The following is an 18434-nucleotide window of genomic DNA, read 5'->3' as shown; positions in this document are numbered from 1 at the left end:
CCAAAAATTTCCTACCGGACACTTATTTTCTGTCGCCCCCCTTGTACACATGGTGAGTCATTAACAGGCAATATTTTACCTGTCATAATTGCTAACACAATAGTTTCATAAATGCTAACACAATATTTTCAATTAGTCTTACTAAAGATTGAACTTGCGACCTCGCACTCAAGGGGTCCCTTGTAAGACAGACGTGCATCACACAAAGAGACAGCTAACAAGCCAGAAGACACAAGCCAGCAAGAAAGCGAAGCCTACGTGGCGCTCACATAAGAATTGGTGCCAATCATCAGGAACACCTGACATGCTAATAGAATTACATTAAAATAACATTAAAGAAATAGTAACATAACAAAAAACAATGTGCATCTATACAAATAGTGAGCAAAACTATGACACACATTAAAGTATGATACAGACAAATTGCGTCTTCCGGGCGCTAGTGACCGTAGCAGTATTCCGCCCTAAAACAAACAAAAAAATGCGTCTTCGAGAAAAATAACATCTCGTAAAAACGCGGAAAACCCTACACAGCTGCCATTTCAATTTAAGAAAAGGCCGAAAACTATTGAAAAAGTTACCGTTTTTAAGTCGTAATTTATCGTCAAGAAGAAAATCCGTATAACTGAAAATACGCTTTAAAATTTCAAATTTCTCTAGCAAATCCAGTCTATTTCCTGTGCAAAATAACTCTGTCTTGCAGTTTAATAGGGTAGTGTGAACGTAGTATGAGGTCCTGCCACATTTATTAGTAAAAAGGCGACTTACCTAACGTGAAACATTCCCTAGAAACGGCATGGAAGAGAATTTTCTTCCTCTTCACTTCCATTTTCAAGTTCCTGATCTCCTAGAGTGGAATATTTTTTAGCGGTTTTAGTATCTCAAATTCCGTTTACTAATGGCAGTTCTTAGCCCTTATCACTGGCTATAATTCAGTCAAACGTATCTCTTCTCGAAAATTCCTCGGGGTAACGGAGTAGCAAAAGCACGGATAATACTAGAATGTAAAAAAGACAAATTTTTATGCGTGAGGGTGAGTCTATCCAACCGGGATAACGTTATCTGAAAAAAATTGGTTACGAAAAATTCTGAAGACATTTTTATCGTTTATTATATTCAAAATAAGATCTAGAAAATTCAACTCACTATTTTCGTTCTGCAATTCTTTGGTGAACATCCTTTTTCTCGCAAAACTGATTGAAAATACGACGCGGTTGATCTAATTTTTCATAAGTTCGTCGAATACAATAATTAAATCGTCAAGGTACCGAACGTAGAAGCTAATGTTATTTTTTAGCTCAGAAATATTATTGAGGAAATCTTGTTCGAGGGAATTTATGAAAATGTCAACTAAAACGCCGGTTAGGGGATTACCCGTGGCCATACCAAAAGGCTGCATATATGATTGATAGTCAAATAAAGTAAGTGTGTTTCACCCCAATTCGAAGCAACAACATACGTCCATAACTTTCAGAATGTGTTAACTTTTTGTGAAGAAGCAAATTATTTTCAGAACTCTCCAAATTAATGTCAACCGGGACATTGGAATGTAAGATGGTAATATCAAGGGAAGCAAGCTTGGCCTGCGGATAACATGTAATAGTTTTCAAGTCGTTAATCAAATTACTGAATTTTTGATCGAAAGTCTCTTTTCAGACAGGTATGCGTCATTAAGCTTTGTATGTATAAACCTGGTCAACTTATGGTAAGCACTGCCAATAGTGTCGACAATCGGGCGGATTGGGTGACCATCTTTATGGACCGTAAACCGGCTCCTCAAAACTGGTGCTCTGGAATTCATTTTTACGAACAATCTTTACGGAAGTCTTCAACCATTTTCTTAGCACTTTTTCAACGATTTACAATTTTTCTTTGCACCCTAGCGGTAGAGTACGTGTAAATATCACTGTTCTTAAGTTTCCGATTTATACTGCTAGTCATCGTCTGCTCTATAGCAGCATACTGTCTTTGAAAGAGCATTATTTTCCCAACATATTACATCACACAATCGCAATCCCAACTTAGTGAGATGTCTCTATTTTGGCATTGTCAAGATCAGTATTTAGGTCTACAATAAGGTTTTTAATAACAATGGGATCATTAAGTCTAGGCTTCACATCTAGGCAGGAAGAGCAGTCAAAGTTAGATTCAGAGAATATGTGTTTGGTAAAGGAGGCGGTGATGTTAACGGCTCTAGTTATGCTCAGCATCTCATACAATGTGGACACTCCCCTATTAAACTGGAAGAGAATGGAATAGAAGCATTTGAAACTGGACTTGCTAAAGAAATTTAAAATTTCAAAGCCCGTTTTCAAATAGTTCAAATTCAAATTGCTATGGGACTTAACATCTGAGGTCATCAGTCCCCTAGAACTTAGAACTGCTTAAACCTAACTAACCTAAGGGCATCACATACATCTATGCCCGAGCCAGGATTCGAACCTACGACCGTAGCAGTCGCGCGGTTCCGGACTGAAGCGCCTAGAACCGCTCGGTCACATCGGGCGCCACACTTTTTCAATTCAACTGTAATTTATTATTAATAATAAATAGTAAATTACAGCTACTGTATCGATGGCTTTCAGGTTGTTCTTAAATTGACATGGTAGCTGTATCGAGTTTTCCGCACTTTTTCAAGATGTTCTTTTTCTCAAAGACGTTATCTGTCAACATCCTCCTTAAATGTGTGTCGTAATTTTGTTCTCCATTCGTACAGGTTCATACGCTTTTTTATAGTTTTTATAATATTACTGTTTCTGTAATGCTAAGCTTATCAGGTAAGTTTTGCATGTTTGCACAGAGTTTCCCATTTTCATTTAACATATGATCTTCTAATAACAGAAACGCACCATGCTAAAGCATAATCACCCTCGCCGGCCGGTGTGGCCATGCGGTTCTAGGCGCTTCAGTTTGGAACCGCGTGACCGCTACGGTCGCAGGTTCGAATCCAGCCTCGGGCATGGATGTGTGTCATGTCCTTAGGTTAGTTAGGTGTAAGTAGTTCTAAGTTCTAGGGGTCTGATGACCACAGATGTTAAGTCCCATAGTGTTCAGAGCCATAATCACCTTCAAGAACAAGGAAGGTCTTGTGACAACGTAGACACACCTGAAAAGTGGACCCACAGGGTAGGAGTGCATGATATAGCCTAATGAAACACGAATATTAGTGACTGAAAGCGTTGTTTCAAGATACTTTCACGGTATAGTGATGTATGCAACTATAAAACACGGTTAAAATGAACTAGCCATTTGAAAGCTGTTGCAGAAGCTCCTTTTCGTGTTAACGTAAGGCGTTTATACCCAGGCTAAGAAATAATTAAACGCATTAGGGTCACTGAGAGCGTATAAAATTAGGTGGTGAGACAAAACTAGTATAATCTTGAACGTGGCAGCAGTCAGCAACAGTAGAGGGCTGGGTTGTTTTGGGGGCAGGGGACCAGACAGTAAGGTCATCGGTCTCATCAGATTAGGATAGGGCGGGTAAAGAAGTCGTCCGTACGCTTTCGAAGGAACTATCCCGGCATTTGCCTGGAGCGATTTAGGGAAATCACGGAAAACCTAAATCAGGATGGCCAGCAGCAGTAGAATTATGGGTGCAACAGTCAACCACTTACACTCCAAAAGTTCATTCGAACCTTTACGTAAGTTCCAACAGATATAAACCTGTCTTCCTCAGAAGAAGTAACAACACCTAAAAATAGGATCGATTACAACCAGTACATGAAATTCTTATGTACAGCAAAAAGGACATGAAAATTTACATACAGTTCAAAGACAAAAAAAAAAGTCTTACGTGTTTTATATTGTATGAAAAGAGAAAAAAGCTATAAGGCTTAGTCAACAGTAAAATGATCGATGTAAATGCTATGGCAAATCAACAATAAAATGATCCATATGAAATCTAAGGTAGACCTACATCATACACATACACCTAACAAGACAAAAGGAGCAAGCCAGCAGGAAACTTACGCCCACGTGGCGCTCATATCAGAAGAGATGCGGAACGTATCACGTCAGTTGGTAAATTTTGCATGTTGTTTCAGGTGGCCGGCCGGTATGGCCGTGCGGTTCTAGGCGCTTCAGTCTGGAACCGCGTGACCGTTACGGTCGCAGGTTCGAATCCTGCCTCGGGCATGGATGTGTGTGATGTCCTTAGGTTAGTTAGGTTTAAGAAGTTCTAAGTTCTAGGGGACTGATGACCACAGATGTTAAGACCCATAGTGCTCAGAGCCATTTGAACCATTTTGTCTCAGGTTTTCTCGCTTTCATTCCTTTTTTTTTCGGGATTTCCGAATGTGACACATAGCCAGCTGGCGCTCTCTCGGTACAGGCTCTACATTTTTTTTACGATGTAGTGCGCTATTTCCTCTGTGTCAAAATAGCTACCCCCACGTTAAGGTTTTATCGAGGTCTAATTATTACTTCGCTTGTATGTACTGTGAGCTTAGAGAACGTAAAAAACACAAAAACAACTTTCCCAGAAAACAAAGAGGTTTAAGATCAGGAAACAGTGTAGGACAAGCTCCGAAACCCAGTGGGAGTGATTCCTTGGTCATAACCAGCGGTATGATGATGTCAGACTCCGACCTTTGCACAGGTATGTGTAAACAGTATTGGTTGCTTACCACGTTCAAGTTCGGAAATACTAACTGCGACTTTATAGCTTCTACCGAAGTCTGCAGAGTTAGCAAATTAACAAACAAAATTTTACATACAAAAACATACATTTGGAAAAGTCCTAATGCCCATATAACAAAAATTCCAAGTTATGTAACTAGCGGCCCTTAAAGATTCTTTGTGCGATCAAACCGCTTTGATTTTCTAGGTATAATCAATTTCGATTCCCTGATAACCATCTTAAATTGATCGACTGTTGGATTCAGTTGCCTAATAACCATCATCGGACCAGTTAATGATTGTTACCACCACAAAAATTAAAACTGTTTTTACCGATATTTTTTATTTAAATCTATAAGGATACTCAATATGACTAAATCTAATAATTGAGAGAACAGAGTTAGACCTATATGGAAAATAGTAAAAGATACGGTGCAACTGGTCTTAGAAGAATTTAGCATTTATATTGCTTTGAAAGCGAATGTTACAAACTTATAATTTGCAGTAGTAATTACTCGTTATAGTAATTTCACGTCAACTTCGTGCCGACAGAATGACTAACGATTAATTTTAGTCGAGAATGATAACGCCAGACAGAGACAATTAAGCATTAGGCTTGGCGTGACGAAAGGTGATGCCTTCTATACAGTTCTATAAATTCAGGTTCCCCTCCAGTCCTTGTTGCAGCAGCCATTTTATATCCCAAGATATCTGTCGCAGTCCGAGTCGAAACGTCAGGGAACAGTTTTATACATTGCCACCGGCCTCTCAGCATGGAAGTGTTAAGCAAACTCGTCGGATCTTAGAGAAGATTCTCTTTGAGGTTTAGGATCTTTAAGATATTGACGTAACCTTCTATGCTGTTAGGATCGTGAGAACTGGCACGTGCAGAATTACTGACCCGTAATGTAAATCACTTTTATGGGGTCATTGGCTGGAGTTACGCTGCAGCTGTGGCGCTAGGACCGGCCAGGTCCGTTCCGCGCTACAAGGCGTGCCGCGAGCCCGACAGTCCGCCGTTACGAGTGTCTGGGGAAATAGCCGAGGCAGATATATCACCTCGCAGAAATTGTACGTGGCCTGCTCGGGCGTATATCATAAATCGCAGCTTTCACGGCCCATACTTCTGCCGTAAAAAAGTGTGGGGTTCGCATCCGTGGAACTCTTTTTCCACATAGAAATATAAATGTGTGTAAAATTTTTGAAACGATATAGAGGTCGCCTGCGATCATCATTCTTGTCCAGACGGTCGCTCCAGTATATGTGTGATGGAAGACGATTTTGTTGCTGATCGATGTATAATCGCTACAGCCGGCCGCGGTGGCCGTGCGGTTCTAGGCACTTCAGCCCGGAACCGTGTGACTGCTACGGTCGCAGGTTCGAATCCTGCCTAGGGCATGGATGTGTGTGATGTCCTTAGGTTCGTTAGGTTTAAGTAGTTCTAAGTTCTAGGGGACTCATGACCTCAGATGTTGAGTCCCATAGTGCTCAGAGCCATTTGAACCATTTAATCGCTACACTTCACCTGGTTCAACCCACCGAGCAAGCTTTGTTAACACACGATTTAGTACAACTGAACATATCCTCACTCTATTCGAAACAGTTAGTAGAACAAATGAGTATCATGTGTCTCTTCGCCTTGCCTTTATACACTACAAACAAAAAATAGAATCACCAAAAAATAATTAATGTAGAATAATGAAATTTCGGGTTACATTTGTCTAGGTAACATATTTATGTGATTAATACTGCAAGAAAAAAAATGGCTCTGAGCACTATGGGACTTAACATCTATGGTCATCAGTCCCCTAGAACTTAGAACTACTTAAACCTAACTAACCTAAGGACATCACACAACACCCAGCCATCACGAGGCAGAGAAAATCCCTGACCCCGCCGGGAATCGAACCCGGGAACCCGGGCGTGGGAAGCGAGAACGCTACCGCACGACCACGAGATGCGGGCTAATAATACTGCAAGAGCACATGTTGTTGTAAGCGCTAAGTAAGCCATTGCAAATGTGAAATGGTTGTACATTAATAACTGATATAACTGCCAGAATGTCGAATGCAAGCATGGAAACGTGTATGTATTATCTTGTACAGGTGCCGGATGTTAGTTTATGAGATGGAGTTCCATACCTGATGCACTTGGTCGGTTAATAAAGGGATGATTAATATTCCTTTGAATGATGTTGGAGTAGGACGCTGACGTCCGCAGCTCGTGGGCTTCGGGTAGCGTTCTCGCTTCCCGCGGATGGGGTCACGGGTTCGATTCCCGGCGGGTTCAGGGAGTTTCTCTGCATCGAAATGACTGGGTGTTGTGTCTCCTTCATCATCACTATCTCGCAAGTCACCGAAGTGGCGTCAATTAAACAGGACTTGAAATGCAGCGGCCGAACTCCCCCATATCGCGCCTCCCTGCCAACAACGCCATAGGATCATTTAATTTTTACAGTACGATGATGTCCCATATGTGCTTAATCGGGGGCAGATCTGGACCGAGCTGGTGAAGGCTACGTGTCGACACTCTGTAGAGCATGCTGAGTAATAACAGCGATATGTGGGCCAGCTCTATGCTGTTGGGAAACACGCTTCGGAACGCTGCTCGTGAATGGCAGCACAACAGGCCGAATCACCAAACTCCTGTACAAATTTGAAGGCAGGGTGCGTGGAATAACCACCAGCGTGACTCTGCTGTCACACGAAATCGCTCCCAAGCCCGTAACTGCAGATGCATGTCCGTTGTGTCTAACACACACAGACAGTTTGGCTGGTGGCCCTCAACTGGGCTGTTGGCCCACAACTGTTCGGCTTATGATTATCAGCAAATCCTGAAGCAGTTAAATCTGATTAATTCTTATCTTTCAGGTCGCAGTCGAATAAAAATTAAAGCTGGGATGTTATTTCGGTTAATAACAATCGACGTAATACTAATCAGGAGTGTTACAGGCTCCTGCAGCAGCGCAGTTCGACGCGGTCCAGCACTGTCTTTCACGAAAGTCAAGCCAGTGCCGACTTCGCCTCTGAAACAACGCACTTCGAGAACGAGTAAAGTGTCATAACAACGCTCACAGGTGTCTGTACCTCGTCCAATGATTTGGAAGCCAGTACGCCCATGCATCATTATGCCTCCTCAGAACTTAACACCTGCACCACCAAAACGATCACGTTCGACAATGCCAGACATACCCTCATATAGTGAGTGGTGGGAACATCAATGCTCCCGGTCACGTTGTCGAAGATGATCGTTTTATTACTGCACGTGTTATAGTGTGTGGCGGCATAAAGTTGCATGGTCGCACTGACCTCTAAATTTTTGAACACGATACACTGAATGGGCAACGTTACGAGTGGGGGGGGGGGCAAAAGAAACCGGATTTTTTTCATAAACAAATTATTGGTGAACCTTTTTACAAAACTACTTCTGTCACCTTCAAAATACTCTCCATTACATGCGATGCACTTGTCAAGTCTCTTTTCCCATTGTTGGAAGCATGTTTGGAACTCTTCAAGTTTGATATTGTCCAGTGCCCTTTGCGAAGCGGTTTTTACCGCCTCCACATCGTCATAACGCTCCCCTTTTTGCGTTTTTTTCATTCGTGGGAAAGCGAAAAAGTCGCACGAGGCTAGGTCCGGCGAATACGGAGCGTGGGGAATGACAGACCACCTCTGAGATGCCAAATAGTGGGTCACTCGTAAGGCCGTGTGTGCTGGAGCATCGTCGTGATGCAGAAACCAGTCACCTGATCGCCAAAGTTCCGGGCGTTTCCTCCTCACATCCTCTCGCAGACGCCTTAAAACATCCAAGTAAAAGTGCTGGTTAACAGTCTGGCCAGGGGGTACGAATTCCCGATGCGCAATTCCACGAACGTCAGAAAAGACAATCATCATCGTCTCCACATTTGAGATCACTTGCCTTGCTTTTTTTGGTCTGGGAGAGTTGGGAGTCCTCCACTGGCTTGACGCTTGCTTGGTTTCTGGGTCATACCCGTAACACAAACTCTCATCCCCTGTAATGACTTTGTTCAAGAAGTTTGGATCACGTGCAATCTCTATTTTCAAGTCCTGACACACATTCATGCGGATGGTTTTCTGCTACTGTGTGAGAAGGCGAAGAACAAATTTAGCAGCAACACGTCTCATGTGCAAATCCTCACTCAAAATCCGCTGGCACGAGCTCCAACTGATTCCTGTCTCTGCTGAAATTTGGTCGATCGTTGGGCTACGATCCTCGTTAATCTTTTGGCGGACCCTTTCAATGTTCTCCTCATTTCGCGATGTTGAATGGCGTCCAGAACGAGCTTGGTCTTCAACACACATCTCACCACGTTTAATGAGCCCAAACCACTCGAAAACCTGTGTGCGGCTCATAGCGTCCTCCTGGAAAGCTTCCTGAAGCATTTGGTGTGTCTCCGTTGCAGTTTTTTTAAGCAGGAAACAAAATTTCACACACACTCTTTGTTCTTTTAAAGTTGTTATAAAAACTTCGCAGAGGTAACCCGCCAACAGTCAGAGAAACACAATACCACACTTGCACGTTCAGCTCTACACTGTCGCCGTCTGCACAGCTGTTTCATGAAGGTCTCTACTGACACCATCTAGCGTGAGAACCCTGCATTACGTCTACGAGTGGCAGCGCCCTCGGAGTCCGGTTTCTTTTGGGTCTCCCCTCGTATTGTGACACTGTACTCTTCCCACATGTACGTCTTTTCAGGTCTGTATTCGGTCCTGACTTCATTTGTATGATTGACAATACGCGAGCGCTTCTAACATGGCCTGCGCTCTCCCACGATTTAATCCCATCAAGCACGCGTGGGATGCTTTGGGAAGACGTTGTGCAGCCCGTCCACATGCACCAACGACCATACAACAGTTGTCAATCGTGCTGATGGACTAATGGAACGCTCTACCACAAGAAGTCATTGGCAGTCCTTGGGGCCAGCATGGGAGCACGTTGCAGAGCATACATAGTCGTCCGTTGTGATCACACACCCTGTGAAGAACGACGTCCCGCCTCTTGCAATGTCCAGGGGACCCATTCGAATCACGGTGACTTCAGTGAAAATGGTTCAAATGGCTCTGAGCACTATGGGACTTAACATCTATGGTCATCAGTCCCCTAGAACTTAGAACTAATTAAACCTAACTAACCTAAGGACAGCACACAACACCCAGTCATCACGAGGCAGAGAAAATCCTTGACCCCGCCGGGAATCGAACCCGGGCGTGGAAAGCGAGAACGCTACCGCACGACCACGAGCTGCGGACGACTTCAGTGAAATTATTGTGTGAATTAAAGTCACTTCTGTTGGCTCTCTGCGTTTTTCTTTCATTTATCTTCTGTCTTGTACTGTATCAGTTCTTTCTACGTATAGTCTAAGTATCATTGAGCTATGTTACATGCGAAAGATACTCTCACTCAGTTTTGCACAGCAGAATGGCTTCCATGTTCTGAAAAGACAGCACTCAGAAGGTACAACACGTTCTATCTCAATATCGATTACGTACAAAGAAAACAGCAAAGACCGTAAAATAGGCCCCGGTAGACCACAGCCATCGTCACAAGTACTTTAAACGGAAGCGCCTTATCACAGTCCCTCAATAAGAGATGCAAGCAATATGAACAACGGAGAGAGAGTACACAACCAGGTTAAAATTTCAAGTCGACGAATCGATATGGAAGCAATATAACGTACGATTGTCAGAATGAAAAAGTAGTATCGTTATACGAATACACAAAAATGAGAATTTGTATGTGCGGAGTGGGTTATTCCGCATTCATAGAACTTATGAATTTAGATTGCCATTTATCCAGGAATATAGAGCTACGTTGAAAGAGTAGTGTAAGTAAAAACAGCTGTATAGAAACATAGGAATAAAAAATAGAAACATTATCAAAATGTTGAAGTTATCCGTAAAAACTGAAAATGTCTGTAATGACAGGTTAATTAAGGTACTCAAGCATACGTCATAGTGAAAATCCTAGAGCTACTTCGCAACGGCAAGTCAGAAAATGAATGAAAATGTGCAGTATAAGAGTTGCAAAAAATTGTTTGTGCTAACAGGTTAATTTCTGCATCTAGTAACATCCCCGCTTTATATTTCACTTACATAAACAGAATGCGTTTGATTTAACGAGTCTGTTCTACTAGATATCTGTGACTTGGATTTGAAGTGAAGCGTACGTCCTGGTAGCACCTGCAGGCGTAAAATATTTCGGAGAGAAGCCCCCATGTAACCGCAGCCAACGAACAGTTTCACAAGCACCCAGATGTTAGGACTACATGTAGCTGCTTACTGAAACGCGTGACCGTTACTGGTGTGATAACTGTACAATGTCAAGTGCAGCGGATGAAAGGAGACACAGCCAACGTGGATGGAAAGAGTTGCCAAGACCCACACGTTCTACGCTTGTACGAGACAGAAGAAGAACGAGCCGTCCTTCTCGCTTTCGGATCTGCAGAGAGCAGCAAAACTCACGATGAACAACTTCATATGTCATTGGTGATATCTCAGCCAATTTTGGAACTCAAACGGTTCCATGTAAGCTGCTGCATCATTCAAAGACCTCGTATCATGATACGTATGACTAGATACCAATGCGTGATCACCCACATTAACATTTCAAGCACCTACGTAAAACTTCGCTATGTTGAGGACATTGTGCACAGCTATTTGCTGTTGCACCATCTTTAGATATTTACTTTTTTATTTTCTCGCCCTCTTCCCGAGCTGCTTCACAGCCTCCTATTTCGCACTAGTGTCGTATCGAGTAAACGCCTGAAACCCATGGACACCATACTACGGCACCTAACATCCCTATCAAAATAAAATTTGTTGTTCAAAGAGGTCACAAAATCTGTGCGGCAATTAAATTCACAATGTAGCAACAAATTTTGAGTAGAATGCGAAATCAGAGGAAATATCTATAGCAGTAGGTTTCCGAGGTATACTGCAATAGGTATAATAATTGCAAACTTAATTTGTGGTCGTCTACATTTGTCATTTGTCTGCTTAATCATATTCATCCTTATACCCATGTTCTTGCTCCAACGCGAACGTCACACGCTTCGGCAGTGTCCTTTTGCGAGGACATTATCTGTGTAAGCTAGGTAGTTCTAAGCAAAGAAGGGAAAGCAGAAAGGTGGAGGGAGTGTATAGAGGGTCTATACAAGGGCGATGTACTTGAGGACAATTTATGGAAATGGAAGAGGATGTAGGTGAAGATGAAATGGGAGATATGATACTGCGTGAACAGTTTGACAGAGCACTGAAAGACCTAAGTGGAAACAAGGCCCCGGGAGTAGACAACCTTCCATTAGAACTACTGACAGCCTTGGGAGAGCCAGGGCTAACAAAACTCTACCATCTACTGAGCAAGATGTATGAGACAGGCGAAATACCCTCAGACTTCAAGAAGAATATAATAATTCCAATCCCAAAGAAAGCAGGTGTTGCCGGATGTGAAAATTACCGAACTATTAGTTTAATAAGTCACCGCTGCAAAATACTAACACAAATTCTTTACAGACAAATGGAAAAAACTGGTAGAAGTTGACCTCGGGGCAGATCAGTTTGGATTCCGTAGAAATGTTGGAACACGTGAGGTAATACTGACCCTCCGACTTATCTTAGAAGATAGATTAAGGAAAGGTAAGCCTACGTTTCTAGCATTTGTAGACTTAGAGAGATTGTTACAGGGAAGGAGAGAAAAGATATTGGCATCGTTACCCTTCAGTACACAAGCAAACGTACCTTTAGAGTATAGGTATAGACGGAAACGTAGGTATAATTGTGAAAGGATACTACTAAATACACTCCCTGACAAAAAGAGTTAAGCACCCGGAATACAAGGTCGGATGTCAATTAACTTCGTACTCATACACATCAGATATGAGTGTATAAATCATTAGAACTGTAATTCTCTAGCCGGCCGAAGTGGCCGTGCGGTTAAAGGCGCTGCAGTCTGGAACCGCAAGACCGCTACGGTCGCAGGTTCGCATCCTGCCTTGAGCATGGATGTTTGTGATGTCCTTAGGTTAGTTAGGTTTAACTAGTTCTAAGTTCTAGGGGACAAATGACCTCAGAAGTTGAGTCCCATAGTGCTCAGAGCCATTTGTAATTCTCTACAGCAGTTAGAACGGTACATGAATGCGTTAGTGTTTTTCGCCTTTATAGGTTATATACAGGGCGTGAACAATGTCTAATATTGATTGATCAATGTGGAGGACATGGAGATGCCGCATGCTTGTGTCAGACAGCATTAATGGCACCTGACAAAGTCTGAAATGGGCCTCTTTGTGGGTCTTCATTTGCCTGCCTGGTGCAATCAGGCAATATCAAGATGTGTGAGGCATTCGGATGTGACAGTGGCTGGATGTTGGAGTGAATGGGACCGTGACGGCAGGCATAGTCGCCATCAAGGTTACGGTCAACCGTTTCTGGCCACCACCCTTACGATCTCAGTATTCTGCACCAAGCTTATCGTAACAGCCTTACGTTTGTACCTTCCACCCCAGCACAGCTAATGGTGTCATTGGAAATCTGTGACATTCCTCACCAATGCTCGGAGACTAGCAGCAGCTCTTAGGACTTACCGTCCAATGTGTAGGCTATATCGTTCACAGCACAACACTAACGGTTGCGTCTGAAGCGATGCCGTGACCGGGAAGCATGGACTGCTAATTAATGGAATCATACTGTGTTCAGCGTTGAATCACGTTTCTGCACTACCTCGGATGACCATCGTTGGCGAGTATGGCGGGGACCTCATGATTGATAAGACCCGTTTTTTTCAATGTTTTGGAGAGGCACAGTCTTGTTTCTCCCGGCGTCATGGCGTGGGGAGCCACGGGCTATGACTTCAGGTCGCGACTGATAGTGTTTCATGGAACTGTGGTGGCACGACGGTACGACACTAACATCCGGCATCCTCACGTGTTACATCTCATGCGACAATATTGTGGCTTCATTTTCCAACAGGATAATGCTCGTCCCCACATAACACGTATATCTCTATGAACTCTCTGCGTGTTGAGGTATTACGGTGACCAGTGTTACGTTGCCATTTGTTATTTATTTATTTAATTTTTCAGGATTAATTTTTCTTTTGTTGGAGCATCATTCTTTCTCTCAGGGATATTATCTTTTCTTATCACTTTTACTTACGTGCATAAGTAAATATGAATCGGGTTCTTGAAGGGCAGCAGTTACTCATGTACCAACTTTAGATTTTGAACGTGATGACTAAAATATAGTTGCCGTTAACTGAATTGAATGTAATTTTGTTAATTTCTATTTATTGATTGCAAAGGAAGGCTCGAGAGAATTTCGATTGTTGTCGTGGAGCAGCCAAGATAAAACTTACTGAACTCATTTAAAAAATGAACTTTAACGTAAACTAATTATCTGTTGCAATTTAAAAAGGTTCTTACAACGAAATGTCTCGTATTTACAGTTACTGTTAACACTTTGAAAAATAAATTAATGCTTCGGCGCGTAATGGCCGACCAGAGGCTGCATCGGAAGATGAGCTTCCCGCAGCGTAAATGCTTATTAAAAATAATTAGCCGCTGCGACCATTTGAGATGAAAACTATTACAAAGAAATTCATTTTGTGATAAAAATAATATGTTTATTTTAGCAGAATACCGAATAACTTACATAAAATATGTGTAGCCGCTCAATGGCTGCCTTCCGTATCGCGAAACAAAACAGTGCGAGTACCATGAAGTACGTCCTTCCTCCTCGGCCGTACAATCGCGTCTCTTTACGATCCTTTTTTTATTTTCATAGACATGTTTTAAATAAAGATGCTACTTTTAAATTATCGCTGCACATGAGTTGTTTCAAGAACATTAACTGTATCTTTTACACTAATTATGTTCACTGTTTACAACCGATAAAAATGTCAATATTTATGTGACGTACCGTTACACCAGCCAGATTTCCAGATCCTTCCCTGGTAGTACTTGTGTGGAAACAGCTCGAACGTCAACTCCGTCCTAATTCCAGTGTCCAAGATTTCAAGGATCAGTTACAACAGTTGTCGGCCTTGTCGCATCAGGAGAGTATACGTTGACTTTATGACAACCTTGCCAACCGAATCACTGCATGCATTCAGGCTAGAGGGGATCCAACGTCAAACTGATATGCTGGCTCATACTTGAAACTCACTTGTAAATTTCACTCGATTTTGTAATCACTGAAATCATGTACTCTCTCAATCCGTGATTTTATGTTATTTCTTCAGTCCCTTCTGCATGCTTCAATTTTTTTGTTAGGCAGTATAAATTGCTACTATTAACGATCTAGCCTGCATAGATGTCCAAAAAATATTGGTCATAATTTCTCTTCGTTTCATTACTTTATAAATTAGGAGCATTTTTGAAGTAAGTGTCATTGTAAAGTAAGATGAGAAAATAAAAGTAATTGCAACAACCTGATTTCTACATGAACGCCTTGGTCTTAATCTGCTTTTAAACTTAATTTCCACCGTTATTGTGATACTTATCTTATCGAGTGACCAGCTACTGAAATTCATCCTGATAGAAATCTGACGCCTACGCGAGGGCACAACTTCCAATACTCTAATTGCTCTGCCACTGTTTCATACAGAAAACTTCTTGGAACGAGAGGAAAGGCACGAGACAACGATGAAATCTATTAGCGACTGTCTGCAGCATATCATCAGTGATGGCCGACGGTCAAACACTTCGTTTATCATCGTGACAATTGCCACCTTTAACTACATTAGGCAATAAAAGTTTTTAAATAAAAATAATCTAGAATCGCTTGTAAGTTGTCAAAATTTAAAATCTGTTAATCATGTGAACGATTTCGAACATGGTGGGATCATATCCAGACGATTAAAACTCTGTGAAAAGAGTGATACACAGTTCCAGAGGACAAGACTGGGGTATAAATGAATTTAAGTAAATTAGTTAATTTAAAGGACGCTTCGAGAGAGGACGCTGGAGAGAGTCTGGCGAGGAGCAGCCCGCTATGTAACGCCGATACACACGCTTGCAATTAGGGAGCGGAGGCGATGCCCACTGTACCTCTCATTACGTCATTTGCAGTCAGTGGCTATAGAGTGTAACATAATTTAATAATAAGACTGCAATAAAGTGCAACTATTATGGACGTACCAGCAAAAAACATAAATGTGAGACGATAAATGAATTATACAACGAGGAGGAGGAGGAGATTAGTGTTTAACGTCCCGTCGACAACGAGGTCATTAGAGACGGAGCGCAAGCTCGGGTGAGAGAAGGGTGGGGAAGGAAATCGGCCGTGCCCTTTCAAAGGAACCATCTCGGCATTTGCCTCAAGCGATTTAGGGAAATCACGGAAAACCTAAATCAGGATGGCCGGAGACGGGATTGAACCGTCGTCCTCCCGAATGCGAGTCCAGTGTGCTAAATTATACAACGAAAACCAGTTTTATTTATAATAGAGAATCGAAAGGGAGATATATCCCGACACACCTGTTATTTCAACGTGGCCTGCGCTGTGTGGGAGGTGGCAACAACTAGTCATGGTCCAAAGATAGCTCAGAAGACGTCGAGTGGTTACCTAAGAGATGAAACCTAAATCAACACATACTGTCAATGATCAGCAGTATTATGGAATCAGCGATAGCCGGACGCAAGCTAAAATAACTAGGAAATGTATCGCCATCATATACGGTCGTATGCCATTTCTGCTAACAAACATTAAGCTTACAAAAATGTGCGTCAAACAACATGATACACTTTAAAATGAAAGTGAATTTGCTTAGGCTAAAATGTATTCTCTAACGTTATAAGCAGAAGTATAGAGTGCACATTCCTCTGTAAATTTAATGAAATATATATGAGGAAAGCATACTTTAATATTTGACCTTTTACAATTTTAAGAAGTGGTAATAACAGAAATCACAATGACGTCTATAATTATTTAGGAAGCAAGAACTAAATCGATACACTGCATCTTATCGATTCGCAAGCTTGTATAGAGAATATACATCACCAAAGACCGGTGTTCCAAAAGATGCTGTAGGACATTTTAGAAGCATTCCAGCGCTCATAACGGTTTCTCTTTGTACTTCACTAATCTGCCGGTGAATTTCGATGGTATTTAAGTATCCTGAATTAAGGAAACTAGTAACTACCCATATTTCATAATCGGCGGCATTTTCAATAAGTTCAGTAGTTATAAGCACGTACAAAGAAAGCTACAGTAAAGCGTTTGTGGGTAGCCACCATTTGAAAGTCCTTCGCCAGCATGTGTTGTACGACGGACGCCAAGATCCATCGGCCATATCTGAGAAGTTAAAAACTTCAAAAACGGATCCCTTTTATTGTGATATATTTTGTCATCTCTTCTTTTCTTCTGTGCTTGTTATTGAATTAAAGTTTTCTTCGAGAATCTTCTCGCTAATATTTCTTATTTGTCTGATTTATAGTTAAGTGCTAATGGGTCACTTGGGTGGAGGTATTCTGGTATTCTTGGTATTAGTTTTTTATTGTGAATGTTTTCCTTATTTCATGCGCCTTTTCTATTATGTAAATTCTTACAGATAGTGCAAATTTTCTAACCTACTTTCTTTAATTATCTCCCCTGTGTACTAGTACCTTTTACATTTCCTATTTCATCAGCGATTACTGTTACCATATTAACACATTTGATATATTATTTTCGTCGATTTTAGCCTGCTGTGACCCACGTAAGTAACTACTTCTGATTTAATTTTCAGTCTTACCAAGAATTTTTCATTCTGTCAGAATGCTCTTGTTTCTGAACTTCCGAAAACTTTGCTGCAGTTTCCTTTATTGGTTTTCTTTGGAGAAGTGAATCTAAAAACCTTCCTTCTAAACCAAACTCTGTTACGAATTTTGTGTTCTTCAATCGGAATCACTTTCAGATCACTAGAACAGATTTCTAGGAGTCACCTGCACCGGGGAGCATTGTTACAGTTCACATACTTATCTCCTTCTGAAGCGCCGTTGTTTACGATTATTTTCGTGTTTTCATATATGCTTCCTATCACCTGCATAAGATGCATGGAGTATCCTCGCTTGTCCATTATTGTCCATAGCTTATTCCTAAAGACCGGTTCAGAAGCTTTTTTGAAATCAATGAAAACAAATTGACCTCTCGTAGTGTTGGACAAAAATATCTCCATGCTGAAAAGAGTATCGCTCCAGGAGCGTCCTTTATCAGACCCACTTCTCCCTTCATCCAAACATGCATATGCCGTTGGCTTCAAGCGATTATTTATTACTTTTGACTGCGTTTTGTATTCGTAAGACTTAAATCGCTGTAATTGTCACATGCATTTCTTTGACCCTTTTTAAAAACAGAAATTACTTCTGCTGCTTTCCAATTATCAGAGGTTTTCAAACTTCGCCAGCATTCATTAAATAAATGTAGCAGTGTTAATCGTACTCTCTCCTTACTTAGAAGTTCAGCGTTTATTGTCTGCACCAAAACGTCTGGGAGATTTCAAACTTTGTCACAAACTATAAAGATAGGCTTCTGCCGCCGTTGTCATTGCCTGTGAAACTCTCCAGAGTGTGTGACCGCACTGTCAATAAGTAAACGGCCACTGTTGAAATTGGCCTTCGTCAGGGTGTTTTGTTTACTGCTGACTGGGAAGAATTTTGCTTCTTGCATACTAGAGGAAAAATCTGTTTTCGTAGTCTGATAGGACACTGAGACTGAGAAGAGGGGGTGTCAGGCGTCCTATATTGGTGTCTGCTTCATTTCTCACAACTAGTGGAAATAGACGTCCTTGATTGGCGTTTGCTATGTTTGTTGCCACTGGTGAGA

Source organism: Schistocerca americana, chromosome 2 (assembly GCF_021461395.2).
Source record: "Schistocerca americana isolate TAMUIC-IGC-003095 chromosome 2, iqSchAmer2.1, whole genome shotgun sequence".
NCBI lineage: Eukaryota > Metazoa > Arthropoda > Insecta > Orthoptera > Acrididae > Schistocerca > Schistocerca americana.
The sequence above is the reverse complement of the archived record's forward strand: the minus strand, read 5'-3'. Positions refer to the sequence as shown.